This window comes from Pristiophorus japonicus, chromosome 4 (assembly GCF_044704955.1).
Source record: "Pristiophorus japonicus isolate sPriJap1 chromosome 4, sPriJap1.hap1, whole genome shotgun sequence".
NCBI classification, from domain to species: Eukaryota; Metazoa; Chordata; class Chondrichthyes; family Pristiophoridae; genus Pristiophorus; species Pristiophorus japonicus.
The window spans coordinates 284218810-284245556 of NC_091980.1; the positions used below are offsets into that span (position 1 = coordinate 284218810).

At 45.2% G+C, this 26747-nt stretch overlaps 1 pseudogene; it reads right to left on the reverse strand.

Moving 5' to 3' along the window:
• Positions 1-9810: 9810 nt before the first annotated feature.
• Positions 9811-10177, reverse strand: LOC139262372 (small ribosomal subunit protein eS24 pseudogene; annotated as a pseudogene).
• Positions 10178-26747: the final 16570 nt, after the last annotated feature.

A 26747-nucleotide genomic window follows, 5' to 3' on the forward strand; every position in this document is an offset into this window, starting at 1 on the left:
GTTCCTGAAGCATATAATACTATCATACTGGTATAAACAACTGTACAACAGATTCATTACATTAATGCAAGCTCTTGTCCTGGCCAATAGTTATCCCTCAATCAACATAACAAAAACAGATTATCTAGTCATTATCAGATTGCTGTTTGTGGGAGCTTGCTGTGCGCAAATTGGCTGCTGCGGTTTCTCACATTACAACAATGACTACACTCCAAAAGTACTGAATTGACTGTAAAGCGCTTTGAGACACCCGGTGCTCGTGAAAGGTGCGATATAAATGAAAGTCTTTCTTTCTCTTACAAATGTCTCTGAAGCAAAATACAAATCAATGTATAACTGGGGGGGGGGGCTTGGGGGAGAAAAAAACAAAAATGAAAACATTGAAAAGATCTGAGAACGGCTCAGCTGACCCAAGTGGGTGAAAGCATCACTCCCTGTCCACAGGAACAAGAGGAGAAAACTGCATTCACAGTAATTAAATTAAAAGAACCAGCAAGTAATGAAAGGGGCGATGCCACCTCTGGGGTGAAGTTCATCTTGAGTTTCACGGTAGTGAATTATCACGTTACTGGACAGTAAAATTTTCATTCACCCTCATGGAAGTATTAAGTGTGGACAAGCTTTCTATTATTAATGATGGAAATTTCTTAGGGCTAATTACAATTTTTATAGCTCATTAACAGCTCTCATGGAGATGTTAAGTCATAAGAACATAAGAACATAAGAATTAGGAACAGGAGTAGGCCATCTAGCCCCTCGTGCCTGCTCCGCCATTCAACAAGATCATGGCTGATCTGGCCGTGGACTCAGCTCCACTTACCCGCCCGCTCCCCGTAACCCTTAATTCCCTTATTGGTTAAAAATCTATCTATCTGTGATTTGAATACATTCAATGAGCTAGCCTCAACTGCTTCCTTGGGCAGAGAATTCCACAGATTCACAACCCTCTGGGAGAAGAAATTCCTTCTCAACTCGGTTTTAAATTGGCTCCCCCGTATTTTGAGGCTGTGCCCCCTAGTTCTAGTCTCCCCGACCAGTGGAAACAACCTCGCTGCCTCTATCTTGTCTATCCCTTTCATTATTTTAAATGTTTCCATAAGATCACCCCTCATCCTTCTGAACTCCAACGAGTAAAGACCCAGTCTACTCAATCTATCATCATAAGGTAACCCCCTCATCTCCGGAATCAGCCTAGTGAATCGTCTCTGTACCCCCTCCAAAGCTAGTATATCCTTCCTTAAGTAAGGTGACCAAAACTGCACGCAGTACTCCAGGTGCGGCCTTACCAATACCCTGTACAGTTGCAGCAGGACCTCCCTGCTTTTGTACTCCATCCCTCTCGCAATGAAGGCCAACATTCCATTCACCTTCCTGATTACCTGCTGCACCTGCAAACTAACTTTTTGGGATTCATGCACAAGGACCCCCAGGTCCCTCTGCACCTCAGCATGTTGTAATTTATCCCCATTCAAATAATATTCCCTTTTACTGTTTTTTTTTCCCAAGGTGGATGATCTCACACTTTCCGACATTACATTCCATCTGCCAAATCTTAGCCCATTCACTTAACCTATCCAAATCTCTTTGCAGCCTCTCTGTGTCCTCTACACAACCCGCTTTCCCACTAATCTTTGTGTCATCTGCAAATTTTGTTACACTACACTCTGTCCCCTCTTCCAGGTCATCTATGTATATTGTAAACAGTTGTGGTCCCAGCACCGATCCCTGTGGCACACCACTAACCACCGATTTCCAACCCGAAATGGACCCATTTATCCCGACTCTCTACTTTCTGTTAGCCAGCCAATTCTCTATCCATGCTAATACATTTCCTCTGACTCTGTGTACCTTTATCTTCTGCAGTAACCTTTTGTGTGGCACCTTATCGAATGCCTTTTGGAAATCTAAATACACCACATCTATCGGTACACCTCTATCCACCATGCTCATTATATCCACAAAGAATTCCAGTAAATTAGTTAAACATGTGTCAACAGAAGAGATTCTTCCGGTTTCTTTTAGTTAATTATAAGAATCTAATATTTCTTTAAAATGGAACCACATTTTTTACTTTTGCTCCTTTTCTTTCAACTGTTTCTTCACGATTGTTTTTGCCCTCATTTTTGCTCCCGATTCAACGCTGTTTATATGAACTTGCTGCCATCTACTGACGATTTTCAATGTGAATTTATCAGCAATACAGATTTGGCTTTCAAGCACTTTTCTCTTACTTATGATCATAACTAGTCCTGATTTATCGATCCCTGTTACGATATTACGTGTAACAAACCTTTCAGATAGAATTGTGTTGTCCACAACTGAGGATATGAATTATTGATTTTATTTTCTTGTTTAAATGATATAATTTTTATTCTTGCACAGCTAACATATTGACTCTATAATTCCCTAGTAAGGAGCGTGATGATTATTAATTAATTAACTTGCAGGGATTATGTCAAGTAGTTGCATCTGTCGGTCATCAAGTATCACTTGCGTTGAACACACTGCCTTTGGTGCAGCATCATGGAATGTTACAGCACTGATACAGGCCACATGTCCCATTCAGTCTCTCCTGGTGCTTTTCTCCACAATGGCCATCTAATTCAATTCTGTTCTCCTGCTCACTTCTGATGTTCTTTAACATTCCACACAGAGACAGCTTGTCAGATGAGACACTGACTCAGCTGGTATTTTGCGAGCGAGCAGGGTGGGGGCCTTTCTATTGCTGTTGGCAGCAGCTTGAGACTGGAGTGAGCAGGATAGAGCCTCTGATATAAATGCAAGTGTTGTTCAAATATCCAACATGATTTTTGAAAAAAAATGACCACTGATCTGTAATCACTGTACTTTAGAAAACTAAATATAGCAAAACAGTCTGGTGATAACCCAGTTAAGTTTTTTTCCTACAAAGATGCAGATGATTTTTTTTTAAATGGCCAATCCTGGATGTAAAAGCTTTAAAATAAAACAACAGCTGAACAATGCAGTTAGTGAAAGATAATGTACAGCAGATCAGGTGCCCGCATGCAGCAAGACCCGGACAACATTGAGGCTTGGGCTGATAAGTCGCAAGTAACATTTGTGCCCCACAAGTGCCAGGCAATGACCATCTCCAACAAGAGAGTCGAACCATCACCCCTTCATATTCAATGGCATTACCATCATCGAATCTTCCACCATCAACGTCGTGGGGGTCACCATTGACAAGAAACTTAACTGGACCAGCAACAACAACTTTTATTTATATAGCGCCTTTAACGTAGTAAAATGTCTCATGGCGCTTCACAGGAGCGCATAAGACAAAACAAATAAAGTTAACACCGAGCCACATACGAATAAATGGTGGCAGATTGATAACAAGAGTAGATTTTAAGGAGCTTCTGAAAGGAGGAAAGAGAAATAGAGAGGCGGCGAGGTTTAGGGAGGGAGTTCCAGAGCCTAGGCTGCTGAAGGCACGGCTATCAATGGTTGTGCAGTTATGATCGGGGATGTTCTAGAGGGCAGAATTTGAGGAGCGCAGACATCTCTGGGGGTTGTGAGGCTTAAAGAGGTGACAGAGATAGGGAGGGGCAAGGCCATGTCGGGATTTGTAAACGAGGATGAGAATTTTTAAATCGAGGCATTCCTTAACCGGGAGCCAATTTAGGTCATGTAAGCACAGGGGTGATGGATGATTGGGACTTGGTGCAAGTTAGGACACGGGCTGCCGAGTTTTGGATGACCTCAAGTTTATGTAGGGTAGAATGTGGGAAGCCAGCCAGGAGAGCATCGGAGTAGTCAAGTCTAGCGATAACATAGGCATAGATGAGCTGAGGCAGGGGAGGAGACGGGCAATGTTACGGAGGTGGAAATAGGTGGTTTTAGTTATGCCGCAGATATGTGGCCAGGAGCTCATTTCAGGGTCAAATATGACAACAAGGTTACAAATAGTCTGGGTCAGCCTCAGACAGATACTAGAGAGAGAGATGGAGTCGGTGGCTAGGGAACGCAGTTTGTGGTGGGGACCAAAGATAATGGCTTCAGTCTTCCCAATATTTAATTGGAGAACATTTCTATTCATCCAGTACTGGATAATTTAGAGACCATGGAGGGGTCGAGAGAAGTGGTGGTGAGGTAGAGCTGAGTGTCATCAGCGCACATGTGGAAACTGACCCCATAATTTTGGATGATTTCACCAAGGGGCAGTATATAGATGAGAAATAGGAGAGGGCCAAGGATAGATACTTGGAGGACACCAAAAGTAATGATGTGAGAATGGGAAGAGACGCTTTGGCAGGTGATTTTCTGGCTACGATTAGATAATAAGAATGGAACTAGGCAAGTGCAGTCCCAGCCTGCTGGATGATGTTGGAGAGGCATTGGAGGAGGATGCAGTGGTCAACCGTGTCAAAGGCTGCAGACAGGTCAAGAATGATAAGGAGGGATAGTTCACCTTTGTCACAGTCACAAAGGATGTCTCTTGTGAGTTTGATGAGAGCCGTTTCAGTACTGTGGCAAGGGCGGAAACCAGATTGAAGGGATTCAAATATGGAGTTCCGGGAAAGATGGGCATGGATTTGGGAGGCAACAACACATTCAAGGACTTTGGAGAAGAAAGGTGGTTGGAGATGTGGTGGTTGCTTGCAAGCACAGTGGGGTCAAGAGTTGATTTTTTGAGGAGAGGGGTGATGATGGCAGATTTGAAGGAAAGAGGGACAGTACCTGAGGAGAGAGAACCGTTAACAATGTCGGCTAACATGGGAGCCAAAAAAGAAAGCTAGGTGGTCAGCAGTTTAGTGGGAATAGAGCCAAAGGAGTAGGAAGTGGGTCTCAAGGACACGATGAACATGGAGGTCAAGAGAGCGTTCCAGGCCTTCAATCCATTGCGAGAGCACAGCACCCATGGTGGCACCTGATGCATCCGTCATGACGTACGTAGTGAGAAAGTTGGATCTCAAACCAGCGTACTAAGCTTAAATAAAGGAGACTATGAAGGTATGAGGGTAGAGTTGGCTAAAGTGGACTGGAAAAATAGATTAAAGTGTAGGATGGTTGATAAACAGTGGTGTACATTGAAGGAGATATTTCACAACTCTCAAGAAAAATATATTCCAGTGAGGAGAAAAGGGTGTAAAAGAAAAGATAGCCATCCATGGCTAACTAAAGAAATAAAGAACGGTATCCAATTAAAAAGAAGGGCATACAAAGTGGCCAAAACTACTGGGAGGGCAGAAGATTGGAAGCTTTTAAAAGCCAGCAAATAATGACTAAAAGATGATTAAGAAAGGGACGATAGACTATGAAAGTAAACTAGCACAAAATATAAAAACAGATAGCAAGAGTTTCTACAGGTATATAAAAAGGAAAAGAGTGGCTGAAGTAAATGTTGGTCCCTTAGAGACTGGGAAATTAGTAATGGGGAACATGGAGATGGCACAAAATATTTTGTATCTGTCTTTACAGTAGAGGACACTATCCCAACAGTAGATAGTCAAGGGGCTATGGGGCCGGGGGGGGGGGGGGGGGGGGGAAACGCAACAATCACAATCACTAAGCAGGTGGTACTCAATAAGATAATGGGACTAAAGGAAGATAACGCCCCTGGACCTGATGGCTTGTATCCTAATGTCTTAAGAGAAGTAATGGCAAGGATAGTGGATGCATTGGTTGTAAGTTACCAAAATTCCCCAGATTCTGGGGAGGTCCCAACAGATTGGAAAACTGCAAATGTAATGCCCCTATTTAAAAAAGGAGGCAGACAAAAAGCAGGAAACTATAGACCAGTTAGCCTAACATCTGTGGTTGGGAAAATGTTGGAGTCCATTATTAAAGAAGCAGTAGCAGGACATTTGGAAAAGCATAATTCGGTCAGGCAGGGTCAGTATGGATTTATGAAAGGGAAGTCATATTTGAAAAATTTGCTGGAATTCTTTGAGGATGTAATGAACAGGGTGGATAAAGGGGAACCAGTGGATGTGGTGTATTTGGACTCCCAGAAGGCATTTGACAAGGTGTCACATAAAAGGTTACTGCACAATATAAAAGTTCACGGGGTTGGGGATAATATATTAGCATGGATTAACAGGAAACAGAGTGTCGGAATAAATGGTTCATTCTCGGGTTGGCAATCAGTAACTAGTGGGGTGCCGCGGGGATCAGTGCTGAGACCCCAACTATTTACAATCTATATTAACGACTTGTAGAAGGGACCGAGTATAACGTAACCAAGTTTGCTGACTATACAAAGATGGGAGGAAAAGCAATGTGTGAGGAGGACACAAAAAATATGCAAAACGACATAGACAGGCTAAGTTAGTGGGCAAAAATTTGGCAGATGGAGTATAATCTTAGAAAGTATGAGGTCATGCACTTTGGCAGAAAAAATCAAAGAGCAAGTTATTATTTAAATGGAGAAAGATTGCAAAGTGGTGCAGTACAGCGGGACCTGGGAGCACTTGTGCATGAAACACAAAAGGTTAGTATGCAGGTACAGCAAATGATCAGGAAGGCCAATGGAATCTTGGCCTTTATTGCAAAAGCGATGGAGTATAAAAGCAGGGATGTCTTGCTACAGTTATACAGGGTATTGGTGAGCCCACACCTGGAATACTGCGTACAGTTTTGGTTTCCATATTTACGAAAGGGTATACTTGCTATGGAAGCAGTTCAGAGAAGGTTCACCACGTTGATTCCGGAGATGAGGGTGTTGACTTATGAGGAAAGGTTGAGGAGGTTGGGCCTCTACTCATTGGAATTCAGAAGAATGAGAGGTGATCTTATCGAAACGTATAAGATTATGAGGGGGCTTGACAAGGTGGATGCAGAGAGGATGTTTCCACTGATAGGGGAAGACTAGAACAAGGGGGCATGATCTTAGAATAAGGGGCCGCCCATTTATAACTGAGATGAGGGGAAATTTCTTCTCTCAGAGGGTTGTAAATCTGTGGAATTCGTTACCTCAGGGAGCTTTGGAAGCCAGGACACTGAATAAATAACAGAGATAGACAGCTTCTTAACCAATAAGGGATTACGGGGTTATGGGGAGCGGGTAGGGAAGTGGACCTGAGTCTATGATTGGATCAGCCACGATCATATTACATGGCGGAGCAGGCTCGAGGGGCCGTACGGCCTACTCCTGCTCCTATTTCTTACGTTCTTATTTGGATCAAAGTGCGCGAGGATAGGAATAGATGTGATTTTCTCCTTAAGTGTGGTGAATGCCTGAGCCTGGGATTCTGTCCATTCCCAAGGAACGCGCTTGCGCGTCAACTTGCGAAGTGGTTCGGCAATGTGCGTGTAGTGCGGGCTGAACTTCAGATAGAAATTGCAAGTGCCGAGCGATGGTGAAAATTCCTTGACGTTGGTAGCCTCCTGCATTCGCTGGATCACGTCAATGTTGTCAAGCGTCGGCTTAGCACCTTGTGCTGTGACTCTGTAGCCCAGAAAGTTTATTTCTCCAGCAGCGAATGTACACTTATCGGCATTAAGTGTAATGTTATGTGCAGCAAGTCTAGCCATAACTGCTGGTTATGTTTTCCATTGTCCGTCCATGGACGACGATATCATCAAGAAGATTGAGGGCTCCCTCTATGCCTGCTAGCATAGTAGTGACAATCTTCTGAAATGTGCTTGGTGCAGAATATAGTCCGTATGGCATGCATCGATACTGATACAGACCAACATGCATTGTGAATGCCATGAGTGGTTTGCTGTCCTCCGCTAGGGTTATTTGCAGGTAACTGCAGCGCATGTCGAGTTTTGTAAATACTATTGAGCCATGGATTTCTGAAAACAGTTCATCAATAGTAGGAAGAGGGTACTTGTCGGGGATGACGGCCTTGTTGACCTCTTTCGGGTCGAGGCATAGGCAGATCTCTCCATTCTTATAGCAAGCAATGACTAAGTTCGAGATCCAGGCTGAGGAGTCGATGCTCTCCCTGAGATTCGAGTTGTGTTAATTCTGCGGATACTCGGTCGCTGTGTAACCGGTTTGATGGAAGGGTCAACGCAGGGACGATGGCAGAATTTTGTTGTCACTCCAAACCCTGTGAACATTGAAGGATACTGCTTGTCAAATTCCACCGTGTACACAGGTGTGCCAGTTAGGTCATAAACTTTGAACCCAAGCTTGTCAAAAAGGTCACCACCCATGAGGCTTCATCCCTTCGTGACATAAATGGAAAAGTTCTCCAATGTTATGTCCTTGTAGTATATTGGGCCAGATATGACCCCAAGTACCTCAATTTTGGAGTCGGAGTACACATGTAGAGTGGAAGTTGCAGGCAGCAGTTAACAGTGTGTGAAGTGGGTTTTGTACACAGCCTCACTCAATATGGTGATTTTGGCTCCAAGGTCAATGAGGAGGCAGGTGGGCATGCCGTCAATGTTTACCTCACAGTCCATGAATTTGCTCGAACCGATGTGTGAAATGTCACTAACGCTGTAAACCATACTGGGTTCATCACTATCGGGGTTGTCCACATGTCGAATATGCTGCGATGAGCGACAGACACTAGCAAAATGTTTCATTTTACCACATGCAGAGCATTTCTTCCCATGTGCAGATCAGTTAGGACTCGTTGCTGAGTGTGATTTGTCCCCACAGTTAGAGCAGTGGAAGTTAAGCCCACAATCCATAGTGGGTGGTTTATTACTAGCTCTGGGTCTCTGCTGTGATTTCCGCTTTGGACGAATGCCTTGCACGTGGGCTGTAGCTGCAGTCTGCTGCACAGGGGAAGCAGGGGAACTGATTGCTTTTGAATTGGAAAGCTCTAATTCGATTTGGATGGCCTAGTTGCTTTGTCTAATGAGCAAGCGTTTCCAAATGTGGGAGATCGTTGTTTTCTCAATAATTTGATCCCTGATCATGTCCTCTTTGAGTGCTCCAAAGTTACATGTAGCGGCCAGTTCAGTTAATGAAATGATATACTGTTTGATTAGTTCACCATTCCCTTGCCTCTTTTATGAAACTGATATCTCTCCATCACAATACTTTTCTTTGGCTCAAAATAGTTCTCTAGGGTGCTTACCATTTTATCGTATGACTCCGTGTCTTCAATTTGGCCAAAGGTGCGTTGGCCTTCGATGCCAAGGCAGTGGATAAGTATTGGACGGCGGCAAGCTGGTGTTACATTGTCGCTGTCTAACCCACTTACCGTGATGTATGTCGAAAAACTTTTTATCAATCTATCGGGAAATGGAATTGGAGGGTCCCCGGGTATGGAGGTGGGGTGGGGGGGGAGGGGGGAGCGGGGGTAGGAAGGTTAATTTGAGTTATCATATTGTGTTGTGTATGTGTAAATAACTGACATTGAGTCAGGAGAAATGTATTTTAACTTAACTGTGCTTTTATACAACCCAAAATGGTGTTCCAAACCAGCATGAACCAGAATGAATACAACAACTGTGAATAGCTCCCGCAGGGTCCTAATGCCTGTCTAGAATCCTGTAACAAATAAATAGAGTATGAACACAACACAAAGCTTTTCCACCTCCTACAAAGCACAAGTCAGGAGTGTGATGGCTTTTTTCCACTTGCCTGGATGAGTGCAGCTCCAAAAACACTCAATACGTTCAATGCTGTCCAAGACAAAGCAGTCCACTTGATTGACACCTCATCCAACATCTTAAACATACATTCCCTTCACCACCGGTGTCGCATGGCTATACCATCTACAAGATGCATTGCAGCAACTCACCTAGGCTTCTTCAACAGCACCTCCTTTTAAAAAAAATTTTTATAGAATTTATTTGAGCATGTAGACAGATAATTACATGTGGTGATCCATGGATAACTTAGCATTTCAAGGAACCTTCACGTCTTTGCCCATGTTATTTCTTGCCAGCACCAACGTTAGCTTTCGCTGTACCCCAGACTTTCTTCGTTCTGTTCTTGCATTCCGTTCACTGTTTCCTAGAAACCTTCTTCCTCTCCAACAGGCTGTGCCTTGCCAGCCTGTGCTCAGGTTCATTCTTCTTGGCGTAATCCTGTCGTTTTGCTGCCACCAAATTGCGTCCGGAAGCCAATGATAAACACGATGTCTGGCGTCGTTTTATATATTTTTGCCAACTTTTCCCTAATTTCTGTCTTCAGGTATATGGCTTTGCTGAGGTGGAGGATATCGACAACCATTTGTTTGTGTTGGAGCAAGCAGTTTGTCATAAACTTTCTGGTTCGGACGGTCATGGTGTCGTTCATCTTTGCTGCTGCCTCGGTCCAGGGCTCGAAAACCCGCGACTTCTACCACCTATTAGGACAAGGACAGCAGGTGCATGGGAACACCATCATCTCCAAGCTCCCGTCCAAGTTACACACCATCCTGACTTAGAAATATATTACCGTTCCTTCACTGTCACTGGGTAAAAATTCCTGATCTCCCTACCTTACAGTACTGTGGGAGTACTTTCACCAAACGAACAGCAGCTGTTCAAGGCTCACCACCCCTTTTCAAGGGCAATTAGGGATGGGCAATAAGCCCTGGCCTTGAAAGTGACGCCCACATCCAGGAATGAAAAAAAAAGAGGTTGGTGGTTGGATTCCACATGCTTGGTTAGGCCAGTATAACCGTGCGTTACCCCTCAAAAGGGTCACCATTGGTTCTAAACAAATATCTAGACATAGAATTACCACAGTTTTCCCCAATATTCCAGCATTAATCCAGTAGGCGATTGACCATTTATGCCATTTATCCAGTGTTTCCGCCAACCCTCTGAAAAAGTTACAGTGGGAGATTGTTGAGAACCTCCCACAAAATTTGCTGGGGATTTCCTTTCAAAAAAAAATGATGGACTTTGGTTCGAGGCAGAAAATGTCACCTGCCAATCATCCTTTGTGTGAGAATGTTTTTTTTTCAGAGCTCCCCTTTAATTCTACTTGTGATTATCTTAAATTGTCCCCTTTTGTTATTATCTCTTACACCTTCCACCGACAGCAATATAGAAATGAACAAATATAGTGCAAAATCTCCCTCGTGGAGTGTATTATTAAAATAATGGTCACAGAGGAATCATTTCAAGACCGTAATTTCACTTTGGAGTTTATATCACAATTATATGGAGTTTCTCTGGCATGGTTTATGATTCCATCTAAGCACTCCAATGAGACTACTATCTTGCAGTCACTCCCAGGTACCCATGTCTGTAAATTTTATTAGTGTTACAGGTTTGTAGAAAGTCTTTCGTTGTGCCGGTAAACCAGAAGCTTTTTGCATATCTTCACTTTGTTTTCTTGAAAGGTTTGCATATGTACTAAGGTTTGCTTTGACTGGTTCACTTAGAGGTACAGATATAACAATGGAGTTTGCAAGAAGAAAATATAAACACAGTTCTTTCATATTAAGGCAAAATAATGCGGATGCTGGAAATATGAAATATGAACAGCAAATGCTGGAAATACAGGCAGGCAGCATCTGTGGAGAGAGAAAGCAAGCTAACATTTCAGGCCTGTGACTTTTCATCAGAACTGGAAAATGTTACAAATCTAACAGGTTTTCAGTAAGCACAGAGGCAGGGAAGATGGCGGGGTGGGAAGGGGAAGAAAGAACAGAAAAGAAAAGGCAGGAGTGATTAAATGACCAGAAGAACCATTACCAGCACCACTGTCCAAAAAAGATGGGAGCAGTGGTTATGGCCTGAAATTGTTGAACTCGATGTTGAGGCTAGATTGCTGTAAAGTGTTGAATTGAAATGTTAACCCTGTTTCTCTCTCCACATATGCAGTTGGATTTTCGGGTGGTTTGCGACGGGGTTTTTGCCGTGTTTTGACCAACCTCAGCTGTTTTTCACCCGGTCGCGATCCTCGGTTCGTTTTTTGCGGTGGCGCCTGGAAGCAATGCTGGGGAGAGCCACGCCGGGAGGTGTAACGACTCACATTCTGAAAACGTCCGCGTTTCAAGACTCACCCCACCCGTATGCCACACCCCGCTGACCACCAGGGAAAACACGGCGGTCCAACTTTGCCGGCAGCGGTAAGCTGGAAAAACTGAAAAAAAGGTACGTTTTTATTTTTTAATATTTTTGCATCGATTTGGCAGGTAAGGGTGTTGGCAATGTTTTTTGAATGTTTTTTTGAAAATTTTTTTCCCCACCCAAGGCATCTTTCGGAGTTTGCTCAGCCCTGCACTAAAGTTGGCAAGGATCCCGTTTTTGCGCCCCGAATAGTGGTGCAACGCCTCCCTTTGTGCTGCATCCCTGGCACAGACCCGAAAGTTAGGCAATTAATCGGTAACACTAATGGGTGGTAATTTTCCAGCCCCGCCCCCGTTTTCAACCCGAAACAGAGAAAGGCAAAAATCTAGCCCAAAGTTCCTTGCCTGCTGAGCATTTCCAGCATTTTCTCTTTAGTCTTATTGGGCTCAATTTTCCCCAAGCCTGTTTTCTGGCTTATTGTCAGAGTTACGTCAGCTTTTCTAGGCCAGAAATGACCCAGAAATGTTTTGCCAAAGTTTCTCCAATTTACAATTCGAATTTGGCAATGTGCAGCATGTCCACTTGCTTCGGGGGGTGGAGCCTGCTGTTTGCGCCGAAAAACAATGCTGCACCTTCTGTGCATGCGCGGGAAAAAAAGTTATCTTTTTGACGTCATTCCAATGGACGCGCATGCTCAGTACGGCTCGGATTTGGCAATCGGCTATTTTTAAAGAGCCATTTGTGTGTGTTACAAGTGTGTTACGTGCTAGGTCTGTGCAGCAGGGCTGGTCTCCAGTTAGTCTTGGGTAATCCTTGCCACTGGACCAAGACCTAGATCTGTCAAGCCCGTGGGTGGTTGGTGCGCATCAGCCACCACACGTTAAAAAAATCCAAGCACAGGCATCTTCCACCCTCCACGATGTAGTTTGTGATCTAGAATATTAGGCCCTTCATTGAAACACCTGTGAACGCATCCCTTTTTGGCATGGAGGCAAGTCATCCTCGCTTCAAGGGACTGCCTATGATGATGATGTTACAAGTGCTGCATGAGAGCATTGGAAAAATCGCAGCTGCAGCTATACAAGATGTAACAGAGTGCAAGGACCAAGAATCTCTTACAGGAAGAAGTGGAGACACTAGTTACTGTGATTGAGAACAGATGGCAGGATCTGGACACCAGCAGAGGTCACCTAAAAGTTCCACCAAAAGAAATCAAGAAAAGCTGGAACCAACTTTCACAAAAATACTGCGCAATGGTGACCACCACGAGATCTGGAGGCCAGTGTAAAAAGAAAGGGCAGGACCTTGGTCAAGTAGTTAGTGTAAGTAATATTTTCATTTAGTCAATGGAATTGCAATTGTAAATGTGACCAACTGTATATGTCCCACCCAGCAGAAAGACACCCTCTCTAAAAAGTTGCATTTTCATCTTTGCAGAGGAAAGTGGCATACAACAAAAGGGAAAGAACTCAATCATGAGGCGGCCTGGAAAATCTGCAGTCACTGACACCCTTGGAAGAGAGGGTTGCTGCTTTGATGGGTCCTGCCTGGAAAAAAACAATCAGTACTGCACAAGCTGGGCCCACACTCGAGGAAGAGAGTAAGTCCTGCAAACTCATCACGGCCCTTCAAATCAACCTTCTGCATGGCCTGCGATGTGTGAGCCAACTCATGCCACCCATCTTGCCCCCTCCTCTGCTGCTAACCATTTGACTGTTGTTATATTTTGCAGAACTTGAGGACAACCCTGACGATGCAGGAGAAGATTCAGACGCAGATGAGCCAGAAGAGGAGAACATCTTCCAATCCATCCATGGAGGTGAGGAGGAGGGGATGGAGCTGGATGAAGCTCCCACTATTGTACTGACTTTGGAGGAGGTGCCGCTCATGGAGGTGACAGCCCCTTCTGTGACTAGTGGTTTGAGTGTTGGTGGGACATTCCATGGTTTCACACCTTCCGAGGTTGCAGGTCCCAGTTGTGTGGTGCAGTGAGGCACACCCAGGGCCCCACCGTCCCAGGCTGCGGGTTTCAGTGGTGTGATGCGAGCCACACCCATGGGGAGGAGGGGAAGGAGAGCTCAACTACGCTCTCCTGAGATGCAGGATCTAACAGATATGATTCAGATGATGTAATTGAGTGCGGAGAGCACTGACCTTACCTGGTCACTCCTGGACACCATCAGTGGGGTGAGTGATGAGGTAGCGGGACTGTCGGGAAAAGTAACAACACTCTCACGAGAAATGGGAACGATATCCGGGACCATCAGTGAGGGAATAGTTGCCATGAGGGCGGGAATGTCAGACGTAGTGCCATACCACGAGGGGCAGCGTTGGAATAACGACACGTGGCACCGAGCAGCCAATCGGATTGGAAGGCTCCCTTAAAGGAGACCATTAACCAAAGAAATTTAAAGGGACAGTTTCAACTAAATGAGGACAAGGACTTTAAAGCAAAAGATGCCACAAAAGGGTACAAGTATGAAAATGTATGCAATGTTGCCATGAATTGTGATGCTGGTGTAACTAATGTGACTAATGAGATGAATGCTTATGTAAGTAAGGTTAAGAACCAGTTTGTTATGTTTGACAATTATGAGAGTTTGAAATGTCTAATGTAACCATGTCTGGTGAGACCATGACACCCAAAAGTGATGCAAATGCTGTAATGTATAATGCAGGCTCGACTATGTGTGATCAGAGCCAAGGTGTCATGTATACTAGTAGGACACTGTTAAAGGACAATGGGTCCTACAGGGACCATGCTGATGCGAGAGGAATCCCCCTGTGGGAGACCCCCTGGTCCAGCAGGCTACCTGACCATGTAGCCTGGACCTTTGGAACAAATGTGATGCCCCTGGAAGGACACACACACACCCAGTGGGAGCAGACCCACTACAGGGACAGTGGTCAATGGGCAGCCCAGCCACCACCAATGACAACCTGCACCAGACCAGCCCTATAATCCCTGGCCACCAGGGACAACACCAGGAGTGTGAGGCCAATACCCTCCAGTTTCCCTAGCAAACCCTGGGATGACCCGACCCTCATCCCAATTGGTGGAAAAGGAGCCCACCCAGTCCTGTGGTCCTGCCCACCACCACACAATTACCCACACCACAGTGTATACACACCACCCACTGCTGCTGTAGCTACCTCCCTGAAGGATCCCACAACAGTGACATCCACATGGTCTGTGTGTGAGGGAGGGGAAACATATGGGGCCAGCCTCAAGCACAGGGGTCACATCTGACAACCACACAACCCTCACAACAACCTCCCATAGCCCACTGTTGATCACCTCCCCAGGTCATGACAATAAAGACTTGAAAAATGCTTAGGGGGGAGTGTTGTTATATATGCATGCTTGTTTGTTGTGTGAAGTATGTAACACGGTTATGTAACACTGATTGTCCCTTACACTGTACATACCTTACCTGTACACCAAAGGGAGCTGCTGCTAGAGACCTAAGGGTTACCTGCACACTGCAGGTAACCCAGTATAAAAAGGAACTCATAGTTTGGTGTCCTCACTCAAGGAGCTGCAAATAAAGGACTACAGGTCTACACTGTTTAAGTATCATACCCTGCCTCATGGAGTCATTACTAAAGGTGCCTACATACACTACAGATAGACCCACTGGAGACTTCTGTAACATATTAATGGCTACATTAGTTAAAAACTGCACAAGAAGCTTACTTGAATACTGAAATATTGTGATTTACACAATATTCACAAGGTCAGAACGTAGGGCTATATTTTTCAGCTTGCAGCTTGGTTCACCAGCATATGCATGCAAAGGCCAGGAAATTGGCTAGTGATCTCATGTAGGCTCTTGCGCAAAATGTATGAAAGCTTCATATTAATATGATAATGGATTTACTGGCTCCCTGGGGCAATGTCCCATCTTTAAAATAGATTGTGCTATGCACTATGCTCACCGATCTGAAGAGGACAAAACCGGAAGTTTTATGCACAAAGGAGTTCTTAAAGAGGCAGAGACATTTTTTTTTTGAAAATTGCCATTTTTTAATAGTTATTTATTACTGATTTTGTTCTTTTTGGCCTGATTTTTTGGGGGGCAGATTTTGACATCAGAACAGGTTGGTATGTAGAAACAAAAACAGCTAGGTATTGTCTATAAAATCACCAGAACGATGACTATCATTGAAACATTTACAAGAGTACAGCAGAACAGGAGACTGGATATGAAAGGGTGCTTTTACAATACAAACTTTCACTGAAAGCTAGGAAAGGGGGTACAAGACATCTAAAAGCAAGCTAGAGTCCAATACCAGCTGCCAAATCAAGTTAAAATCAAGTAGGGGTTAGTTTTAAAAGGACCCTAAACACAGTATTTCATAATTGAAATGGTACAAGAGGAAAGAAGATACGACAGGGAGTTCATATGATGCCTGAGCAGCCCTCAGGCAAGTTCCAGAAGGAGAATTGGAGCGGACTCTGGGGGTGGGGGAGCTATTATGATTCCTGTGCAGATGGGAGGGAAGCACTCCCACTCCATTGGCTCCATATGAAGGAGGTTTTCTTTTAAATTCTCAAACTTACCTTTCAGTGGCCTGCTTTAGAATCTCAAGTGGGAACTAATTTTGAAAAGGGATCCGTCAACAGGTGTTGGGCCCCGAATTAGATAAAGGGCCTAGTGTCCATTTTAGGCATCCACCCAGGACGCATAAAAAAATGGTCCTACCCATTTAGTAATGGAACCAATGGCTGCGCAGGCAGTCACACTGAACACAAGAGCATAAGAATTAGGAGCAGGAATAGGACATATGGCCCCTCAAGCTTGCTCCTCCATTCAATAAGATCATGGCTGATCTTCGGCCTCAACTCCACTTTCCCGCCCAATTCCCATATCCCTTGATTCCCCTAAAGTCCAAAAAGCTAGCGATCTCAGCTTTGAATATACTCAACAACTCAGCATCTACAGCCCTTTGGGGTAGAGAATGCCAAAGAGTCACAACTCTGAGTGAAGAAATTCCTTCTCATCTCAGTCATAAGTGGCTGACCCTTTATCCTGAGACCCCTAGATTCCAGGCACTACTAAATTGGTATGCTGTGCATCAGATTTACAGCAATTTCTACCCCAATAAATCTGCTAATTTGTGGGCTGGTAACAGAAAATGGCCAAGAAAGCCTCTAGGTTGTCATAACAACTCAATAGTTCATAATATCCTTCAGAGAAGGGAACCTGCCATCCTACCTGGTCTGGCCTGCATATGCCTGCAGTCTCACAGGATGTAACTGATTCAGGGCAATAGCTACTGGCCTGCCAGTGTTGCCCAGATCCCAGGAATAAAATCAGAATTAATATAAAATAAAGGTAAAACATTGATGTGACGCAGAGAAATGAAGAGTACTAATTATGGATGCTAGTAATTCTCCTCAATTGATCTGGAGTGAGGGGAAGATTTTTTCAAACTGGTAGATAAATGCTTTAAACTAATTCAGGACTGCTTTTTGATGCAGTATATAGAAAAAAAGGGACAAGTGAAAAAGCCATGCTCCAGCTAGGATGTATTAATGAGACTTGACATAATAGAAATGTGACAGTTATTGAGTACTTGAATATCAGTAATCATAATTATTTGAGACCTGTTGGTGATGTCTGGCAGCAGAGATAATAGCATGAATGTATCACATCTTTGGAGCACTGAGGTTGCTAAAAGATATAAACCGGGCTAGGTAAATTAGGAAATAATACTGGAAGAGAAAATTGCAGCAAAACTGGATTATTTTAAGGATTATACTGGAATGAATCCAATTGAAATAAATAAATATATTATAGAGCGGTACAATATAAACTTTTGTTAAATAATGAGTAAAGCATGCATAAAGGAGAAGTAACAATCTGTCTAATGATGTGTTTTGTAGTTTGTGTCTGGCACCAAGGTTATGTCCACCGATTTCAAGTAATAATGTCGGTTTGAGAGTCAATTTTCTTCTTTCTCATTAGTCACGTCTGTTTTTCTCCTTTCGGTATCCACCAATCATATTGCGCATAACCAATTTCAGTAATTTCATTTTTTTCCTCAATCATATTGAACCAATCACAGTAACAATAAAAAATACATTCTGAGTGTATGATGTTCCCCATCGAGGCTCAGACTGAGAAGAAACCTTTTGTGAACAGTGCTGCTTTAAAGATTAAGGGATGAAATTGGGTTATGCTCCGTTTAGGGGCAGTAATCGAGTCAGGGCGGGACTTCCTGCAGCCTGCGCGAAAGTCCCGCCCCGGCCGCAAAATTCGGGTTACCGTCCCTCACAGAAAGTGGAGCGCAATGCCACGCACTCTACTTCCTGTTGGGGCGGTGTCCAGGATGCTACATGGGCGGGATCAGCAGCGCTATGCGGCTTCTCCGGCTAGTGCTGCACATACACCGCAGAATCTTTGATGGCCTCCACTGGGCCACTAGGGCAGCGCGGTGCCGTGATCACAGCCTGACACCCAAATGGAGTCATGACGGCCCGGATCACGTGACAGCAGATCAGAACAGGACGACCAGTGAGTCGGCCGAAGAAAATAAATGGCGGTGCAGCGCACCTCCCTTATAACTTCCGCCCTGGGGGCGAAGGCCGGCCATTTCTGCTGCACGGCGGAAAGGGGTCACCGCGGATCGCAAATGGATCACCGTGCACAGGGATGACATCATCGCTGGAGGCGGGGTGGCCTGGGGTGCTACTAGCGGATTGTGACGCTACAATGTTCACATCTCCGCTAACTCCCGCGCAATTTCGTGAGAGCTGATAGAATTTGTAATCTTTACAAAGGGAATAGAAGTAATAATTTCAATGATTTCCCCCTGAAATATAAACCTGAGCAAGTGACTGTTGGGGAGTGAATAGTCATCATTCAATGCAATATAAATTTTTCCAAATTAATTCCACTTTGTACGCCGTAAGTTCAATAGCAATTACCAATTTTGTGTATAAGCAAAAAAAAATCTGATTTTCTCCGGAATGTATACAAGCTCAGTTCCATGACTTAACTACCTTCACTGGAATTCAAACATGCCTGGATATTATCATAGGCAGTTCCTCGAAATGAGGATGACTTGATTCCACGCTGAAAGCGGATGAGTTCACAGGTGTTTCAATGATATTCCGGATCCCGAACTGCATCCTGAAGAGTGGAAGATGCCTGTGCGTGGATTTTTTAATGTGTGGTGGCTGTTGCACCCCAGCCACCACACGGGCTGGAGAGAGCCAGGTCTTGGTCCAGTGGCAAGGGTTAACCAAGACAACTGGAGACCAGCTCTGCTGCACGGACCTAGTGCGCACACAGATCGCAGTGTGGGCTGGCCCGTGCTGCCCCTGGGCCCTCGCCTCTTCTGGGCCCCGAATCTTGCCTCTCCTGGGCCCCGATCACATCCCTCTATGAACTCTTGCCACTCCTTCGTCCTGACCTCGCCACCCCTGCTGTAGCTGCTCGCACTGCAGTTGGCCATCGCTCTCCTGCAGCAGCACGCGCTGCTCCCTGAAGTGTTATGCTGCCGCACGCTGCTCCCTCTAATGGCCCTGGCCTGCTGAATGTCTTGCAGGCTGGGACCGCGCCGATTTCTGGGCTGGGCCGCCTGGATATAATGGTGATGGGACTGCTGTATGAGAAGAAAGAAAAGTCGTTTTCCACAAGGCTTAGAATAGTTTCTATGCTTGTAAAAGGGAAAGGAGGATACTCAACAGTATTACGTCAACAAGTGGATTTTTTTTTTGGTATTTCATCAATTGTGCTTTATCTAGGCTTACTCTCTCACTGAGATCCTCAAAATCCCACCACAATCAGTCCTAACACCAAAATCACTAAACGACCAGCATCACCAACAAAACACCACCCTTCTCCGCAATCACTTGATGCTGCACAGAACACAGGGCATCAGCCCCCGACCGCACTGCTGCCCGGGATGTCAGGGATGGCCTCAACATGGCCACATTTACTTCATTTGATGTTGTATACCCTGACTGGCACCTGATGCACCAGGTTGGCACCACCCCACACCAGCTCCATAAAGCATCCCTGCAATGCCCAACCCATTCCTTTCACACTCATCACCATTGTGAGGGAGGGGGGGGGGGGGGTACTCTTATGCCTCACCATTCACTACAACTCATGAAACCACTTCAAAAGGTGCACACAAATCTGTCCAAGAATGCAAAGTGTTCAAAATAAAGATTTCAGTGTTTGACGATACATCAACATAAACTTTATATGAACATTGGCTAAAGGACCCAAGTGCCTGCCTTTGTCTGTTGTTAGTTGGTGTGATTGGACAAAGATGAGGGTGAGTGTGAGGGATGGCTAGTGAGATGGGGATGTGATAAAGTAGATATAGAGAGAGGGATGGGTGGAGGTGCAAGATAAGTTGATGTAAGGATGTGAAGGGGTAGAGTAGAGAAGGCAGAGCGATGGGATGTGATGAGTGGCACAGCAGGATGAGGTTGAGTGCAGCTGTGCAGTAACATTTCGTGAGCTACTGAGATCATTGAAAGGTTTGCACCAATGCAGCCAGTTTCTCCTGATGACACTCCTGCTTGTGTCCTCCTGTGCAATGTGCAACCAGGCTGCGTTGGTGTCCTGGGGATGTATCATCCTCACATTGGAAAGTGTACTGTGACTCCCTCCATAAGCATCTGAAGGGAGTCATGTGGGAGGCTGGGCGCAGCCATGCACCTTTGCGCAGTGTTAGTTAGTGTTTGCAGCACCTCAATGCTGTAGAACACTGACAGAACAACTGTCATAATGAATGTGGGCATGATCCCTTTAAGGAAACCGCCTGATGACACGCTTTCTGTTAAGTGGCTGGGAATGTCGCAGGGCGGGCTTAACAAGCCCCATCAGCGGAAGATTGTTTCGAGAGGGTGGGCTGCAGAGAGGACCAAGGTCCCCACACGCCAACGATGCCAGCCGCACCAGACTCGCCACGGGTGGCAAAAGCATGGCCACTGTGTTTCAATAAATGGTAAAGATTTTAAAGGCATTGGTTTGGTTTGGTTACTGTCAGTCCCATTATGCAGCAACAGTAGAAATTTGAAATTTTCTCCCTCAAAAGGCTGTGGATTTTGGGACAATTGGATCTTTCAAGACTGATTTTTTTGTTGGGTAAGGGTATCAAGGGAAATGGAACAAAGGCAGATAAATGGAGTCAAGGTATAGATCAGTTATGATCTAATTGAATGGCAGAGCAGGAAGAATGGCCTACTCCTGTTCCTATGTTACAGTAGTATTTTTATTATAGAGAACTCTGCTGTGTACGGTTGAGATTACTGCTGTAATCATTGAATGCAGTGAAGCTTACATGCTGATAAAATGGCACAGTAAGTTAGAGGATCAGCATAGAAAATGTTATGTAACATATCAAAATTCCTCAAAAGGAACAGAAATAAGTTTATAGAATCGTAAAATGGTTATAGCACAGAAGATGGCCATTCGGCCCATCGAGCCCGTGCCAGCTCTCAGCTAGTCCCACTCCCTTCCCCCGTGGCCCTGCAAAATTTTTTCCTTCAGATACTTATCAAATTACCTTTGGAAAGTTAAGATTAAGTCTGGCTCCAGCACCCTTTCAGGCAATGCATTCCAGATCAATTTCAGTAGAACAAATAAATACACAGCACAAAAATCAAAGAAATTTAAATAGTTCAATAGTTCTATAAAGAGACAGTTACCACACAGATTCCACTGGCACTGTTAATATGGAGCAGACATGTCCCAAGGGAAACAATGCCCTCTATGTTCATAGAGTTCGTAAGGGACGAGTTCCTTGAGCAGCATGTAATGGAACCAACCAGGGGCAGGCTATCCTAGATCTGGTCCTGCGTAATGAGACAGGATTAATAAACAATCTTCTAGTAAAGGATCCCCTTTGAATGAATGATCATACCATGATTGAATTTCAAATTCAGATGGGGGGGGTGAGAAAGTTGGATCTATAACCAGCATACTAAGCTTAATTAAAGGAGACTATGAAGGTATGAGGGCAGAGTTGGGTGAAGTGGACTGGGAAAATAGATTAAAGTCTAGGAAGGTTGATGAACATTGGAGTACATTTAAGGAGATATTTCACAACTCTCAAGGAAAATATATGCCAGTAAGGAGGTAAGGGTGTAAGAGAAAAGATAGCCATCCGTGGCTAACTAAAGAAATAAAGGATGATATCCAATTAAAAACAAGGGCATACAAAGTGGCCAAAACTAGTAGGAGGACAGAAGACTGGGAAGCTTTTAAAAGCCAACAAAGAATGACTAAAAAAAAGATTAAGAAAGGGAAGATAGACTATGAAAGTAAACTAGCACAAAATATAAAAACAGATAGCAAGAGTTTCTATAGGTATATAAAAAGGAAAAGAGTGGCTAAAGTAACCGATGGTCCCTTAAAGGACAAATTAGTAATGGGGAACATGGAGATGGCAGAAACTCTGAACAAATATTTGGTATCAGTCTTTACGGTAGAGGATACTAACAATATTCCGACATAGTCTAGGGGCTATAGGGGGGGGAGGAACTTAACACAATCACAAAGGAGGTGGTACTCTGTAAGATAATGGGACTAAAGGCAGATAAATCCCCTGGATCTGATGGCTTGCACCCTAGGGTCTTAAGAGAAGTAACGGCATGGATTGTGGATGCATTGGTTGTAAGTTACCAAAATTCCCTGGATTCTAGGGAGGTCCCAGCAGATTGGAAAAATTGAAATGTAACAACCCTATTTAAAAAAGGAGGCAGACAAAAAGCAAGAAACTATAGACCAGTTAGCCTAACATCTGTGGTTGGGAAAATGTTGGAGTCCATTATTAAAGAAGCAGTAGCAGGACATTTGGAAAAGCAAAATTCGGACAGACAAAGTCAGCATGGATTTATGAAGGGGAAGTCATGTTTGACAAATTTGCTGGAGTTTTTTGAAGATGTAACGAACAGGGTGGATAAAGGGGAACCGGTGGATGTGGTGTATTTGGACTTCCAGAAGGCATTTGACAAGGTATCATATAAAAGGTTACTGCACAAGATAAAAGTTCACGGGGTTGGGGCTAATATATTAGCGTGGATAAAGGATTGGCTAACTAACAGAGAACAGAGAGTCGGGGATAAATGGTTCATTCTCTGGTTGGTGCCGCAGGGATCAGTGCTGGGACCCCAACTATTTACAATCTATATTAATGACTTGGAAGAAGGGACCGAGTGTAACGTAGCCAAGTTTGCTGATGATACAAAGATGGGAGGAAAAACAATGTATGAGGAGGACACAAAAAATCAGCAAAAGGACATAGACAGACTAAATGAGTGGGCAAAAATTTGGCAGATGGAATATAATGTTGGAAAGTGTGAGGTCATACACTTTGCCAAAAAAAATCAAAGAGCAAGCTATTATTTAAATGGAGAAAGATTGCAAAGGGCCACAGTACAGCGGGACCTGGAAGTACTTGTGCATGAAACACAAAAGCACAGTATGCAGGTACAGCAAGTGATCAGGAAGACCAATGGTATCTTGGCCTTTATTGCAAAGGGGATGGAGTATAAAAGCAGGGAAGTCTTGCTACAGCTGTACAGGGTATTGGTGAGGCCACACCTGGAATACTGCGTGCAGTTTTGGTTTCCACATTTACGTAAGGATATACTTGCTTTGGAGGCAGTTCAGATAAGGCTCACTAGGTTGATTCTGGGGATGAGGGGGTTGATTTATGAGGAAGGGTTGAGTAGGTTGGACCTCTACTCACTGGAATTCAGAAGAATGAGAGATGATCTTATCGAAACGTATAAAATTATGAGGGGGCTTGACAAGGTGGATGCAGAGAGGCTGTTTCCACTGATGGTGGAGACTAGAACTAGAGGGCATGATCTTAGAATAAGGGGCCGCCCCTTTAAAACTGAGATGAGGAGAAATTTCTTCTCTCAGAAGGTTGTTAATCTGTGGAATTTGCTGCCTCAGAGAGCTGTGGAAGCTGGGCCATTGAATATATTTAAGATAGAAATCGACAGTTTCTTAAATGACAAGGGGATAAGGGGTTATGGGGAGTGGACGGGGAAGTGGAGCTGAGTCCATGATCAGATCAGCCATGATCTCCAGGCCAGATCCAGGACGACCCTGTCGTCGAGTTACAGTACGCGGACGACGCCTGTGTCTGCGCACATACGGAGGCTGAACTGCAAGACATAGTCGATAAATTTTCTGAGGCGTAGAAAAGCATGTGCCTCATGCTAAACATCTGTAAGACAAAGGTCCTCCACCAACCTGTCCTCACCGCACAGCACTGCCCCCGCAGTCATCAAGATCCACGGCGTGGCCCTGGATACCGTGGACCACTTCCCATATCTCAGGAGCCTCCTATCAACAAGAGCAGACATCAACGACAAGATCCAACACTGCCTCCGGTGCGCCAGTGCAGCCTTCGGCCACCTGAGGAAAAGAGTGTTTGAAGACCAGGCCCTCAAAACTGCCACCAAGCTGATGGTCTACAGGGCTGTAGTAATACCTGCCCTCCTGTATGGCTCAGACACATGGACCATGTGCAGTAGACACCTCATGTTGCTGGAGAAATATCACCAACGATGTCTCCGCCAGATTCTTCAAATCCCCTGGGAGGACAGATGCACCAACATCAGCGTCCTCATTCAGGCTAACATCCCCAGCACTGAAGCACTAACCACACTCGATCAGCTCCACTGGGCAGGCCACATAGTTCGCATGCCAGACATGAGACTCCCAAAGAAAGTGCTCTACTCAGAGCTCCTTCACAGCAAACGAGCCAAAGGTGGGCAGCGGAAACCCTACAGGGACACCCTCAGAGCCTCCCTGATAAAGTGCGACATCCCCACTGACACCTGGGAGTCCCTAGCCCAAGGCCGCCCTAAGTGGAGGAATTGCATGTGCAAGGGCGCTGAGCACCTCGAGTCTGAACGCCGAGAGCAGGCCACGGAAAGAGCGTGTGGCAAACCAATCCCACCCACCTCTTCCCTCAACGACTATCTGTCCCACCTGTGACAGAGTCTGTGGCTCTCGTATCGGACTGTTCAGCCACCAAAGAACTCACTTCAGGAGTGGAAGCAAGTCTTCCTCGATTCCGAGGGACTGCCTATGATGAAATGGCGGAGCAGGCTCAAGGGGCCATATGGCATCCTCCTGTTCCTATTTCTTATGTTCTTATGTTCTTATGTCACTCGCTAAAATAAGAGAATGCAGGAATCCCATAATAGGATTGCTGGACCAGACCACAGGATATACAGTTAGTCCCGGCAAAACACAGAGAGGAAGAGGATGATGCATCTGAGGTTCCTGCTCCCAAGTTCTCCACTGACTCCCGCTGGAACTGTGTGCTCGCGTACCAGACAAGGAAAAGATCTAGTGCAGCTGTGGTGATCTCGTTAAATTTCTCAAGGTGATTGAAAGTATTTGGTAGGTTTTCTCCATCTACCCTATTTCCTCTGTTGGGAGAGTCCAGAATATTGTATCTGTTGTGTTCCTAACACACATGAGACTGCACACAGGGAGGTTAAAGTAACAGTGACCTCAGTTTTTATTAAGACACTCCAGAGTGAGTAACAGGCCTTAGGGACCGGCTTATATGTAGTGCTCCCAAGGGATACTGGGATCCCTTGGGACATCAGAGGATGCTCTCCCTGGTGGCGGAACATGGGAGTGCATGCTTTACAGATACACAACATCACTCCCCGCCAAAGTCAAAGTGAAAACTAATGACAAGGTGAGGCGGTCGGGAGCCTTTCTTTCCCTGGTGGACCGCCTCGGTACAAATGTCTGTTCTGGTGTGTTGGCTGTGCCCTCGCTGGTCTGGTGTGTTGTTGGCCCTGCAGGGCTGCTGGGTGAGCGTGGCCTTGCTGGGCTGTTGGACGTGATGGGTTCAATTTCCTGGTCCAGAGTGGTGTCGTTGATCCTTTGGGTGTGTGTTGTGGGCTCGAAGGTGGTGGCGTCTGCTATGAGTTGTTCAGGACAGTCTGTGAACCGCAGCCTCGTTTGGTCCAGGTGCTTTCTGCAAATTTGTCCATTGTCTAGTTTGACTACAAACACCTACACCCTTCTTTAGCTATCACTGTGCCCACGATCCACTTGGGACCATGTCCATAGTTTAGCACATATACAGGGTCATTCAGATCAATTTCCCGTGACACAGTGGTGCGACCATCGTTTACATTTTGTTGCTGCTGCCTGCTCTCTACCTGATCATGCAGGTTAGGGTTAACCACCGAGAGTCTGGTTTTAAGTGTCCTTTTCATGAGTAGCTCAGCCAGGGGCACCCCTGTGAGCGAGTCAGGTCTTGTGCAGTAGCTGAGAAATACTCGGGACAGGCAGGTTTGGAGTGAGCCTTCTGTGATTCATTTGAGGCTCTGTTTGATTGTTTGCACTGCCCGCTCTGCCTGCCCATTGGAGGCTGGTTTAAACGGGGCCGAGGTGATATGTTTGATCCCATTGAGGGTCATGAATTCTTTAAATTCGGCACTGGTGAAACATGGCCCGTTGTCACTGGCCAGTATGTCAGTCAGGCCGTGGGTGGCAAACATGGCCCTCAGCTTTCAAAGGTGATGGTGGCGGTGCTTCCCGACATTATTTCACATTCAAACCATTTTGAAAAAGCATCCACCACCACCAGGAACATTTTACCGAGAAACGGGCCCGCATAGTCGACATGGATCCTTGACCATGGTCTGGAGGGCCAGGACCATAAACTTAGTGGTACCACTCTGGGCACGTTGCTCAACTGAGCACACACGCTGCATTGCCGTACACAGGACGCTAAGTCAGAGTCGATAGCGGGTCACCTCACGTGGGATCTGGCTATCGCTTTCATCATTACTATACCCGGGTGTGTGCTGTGGAGATCCGAGATGAATGTCTCCCTGCCCT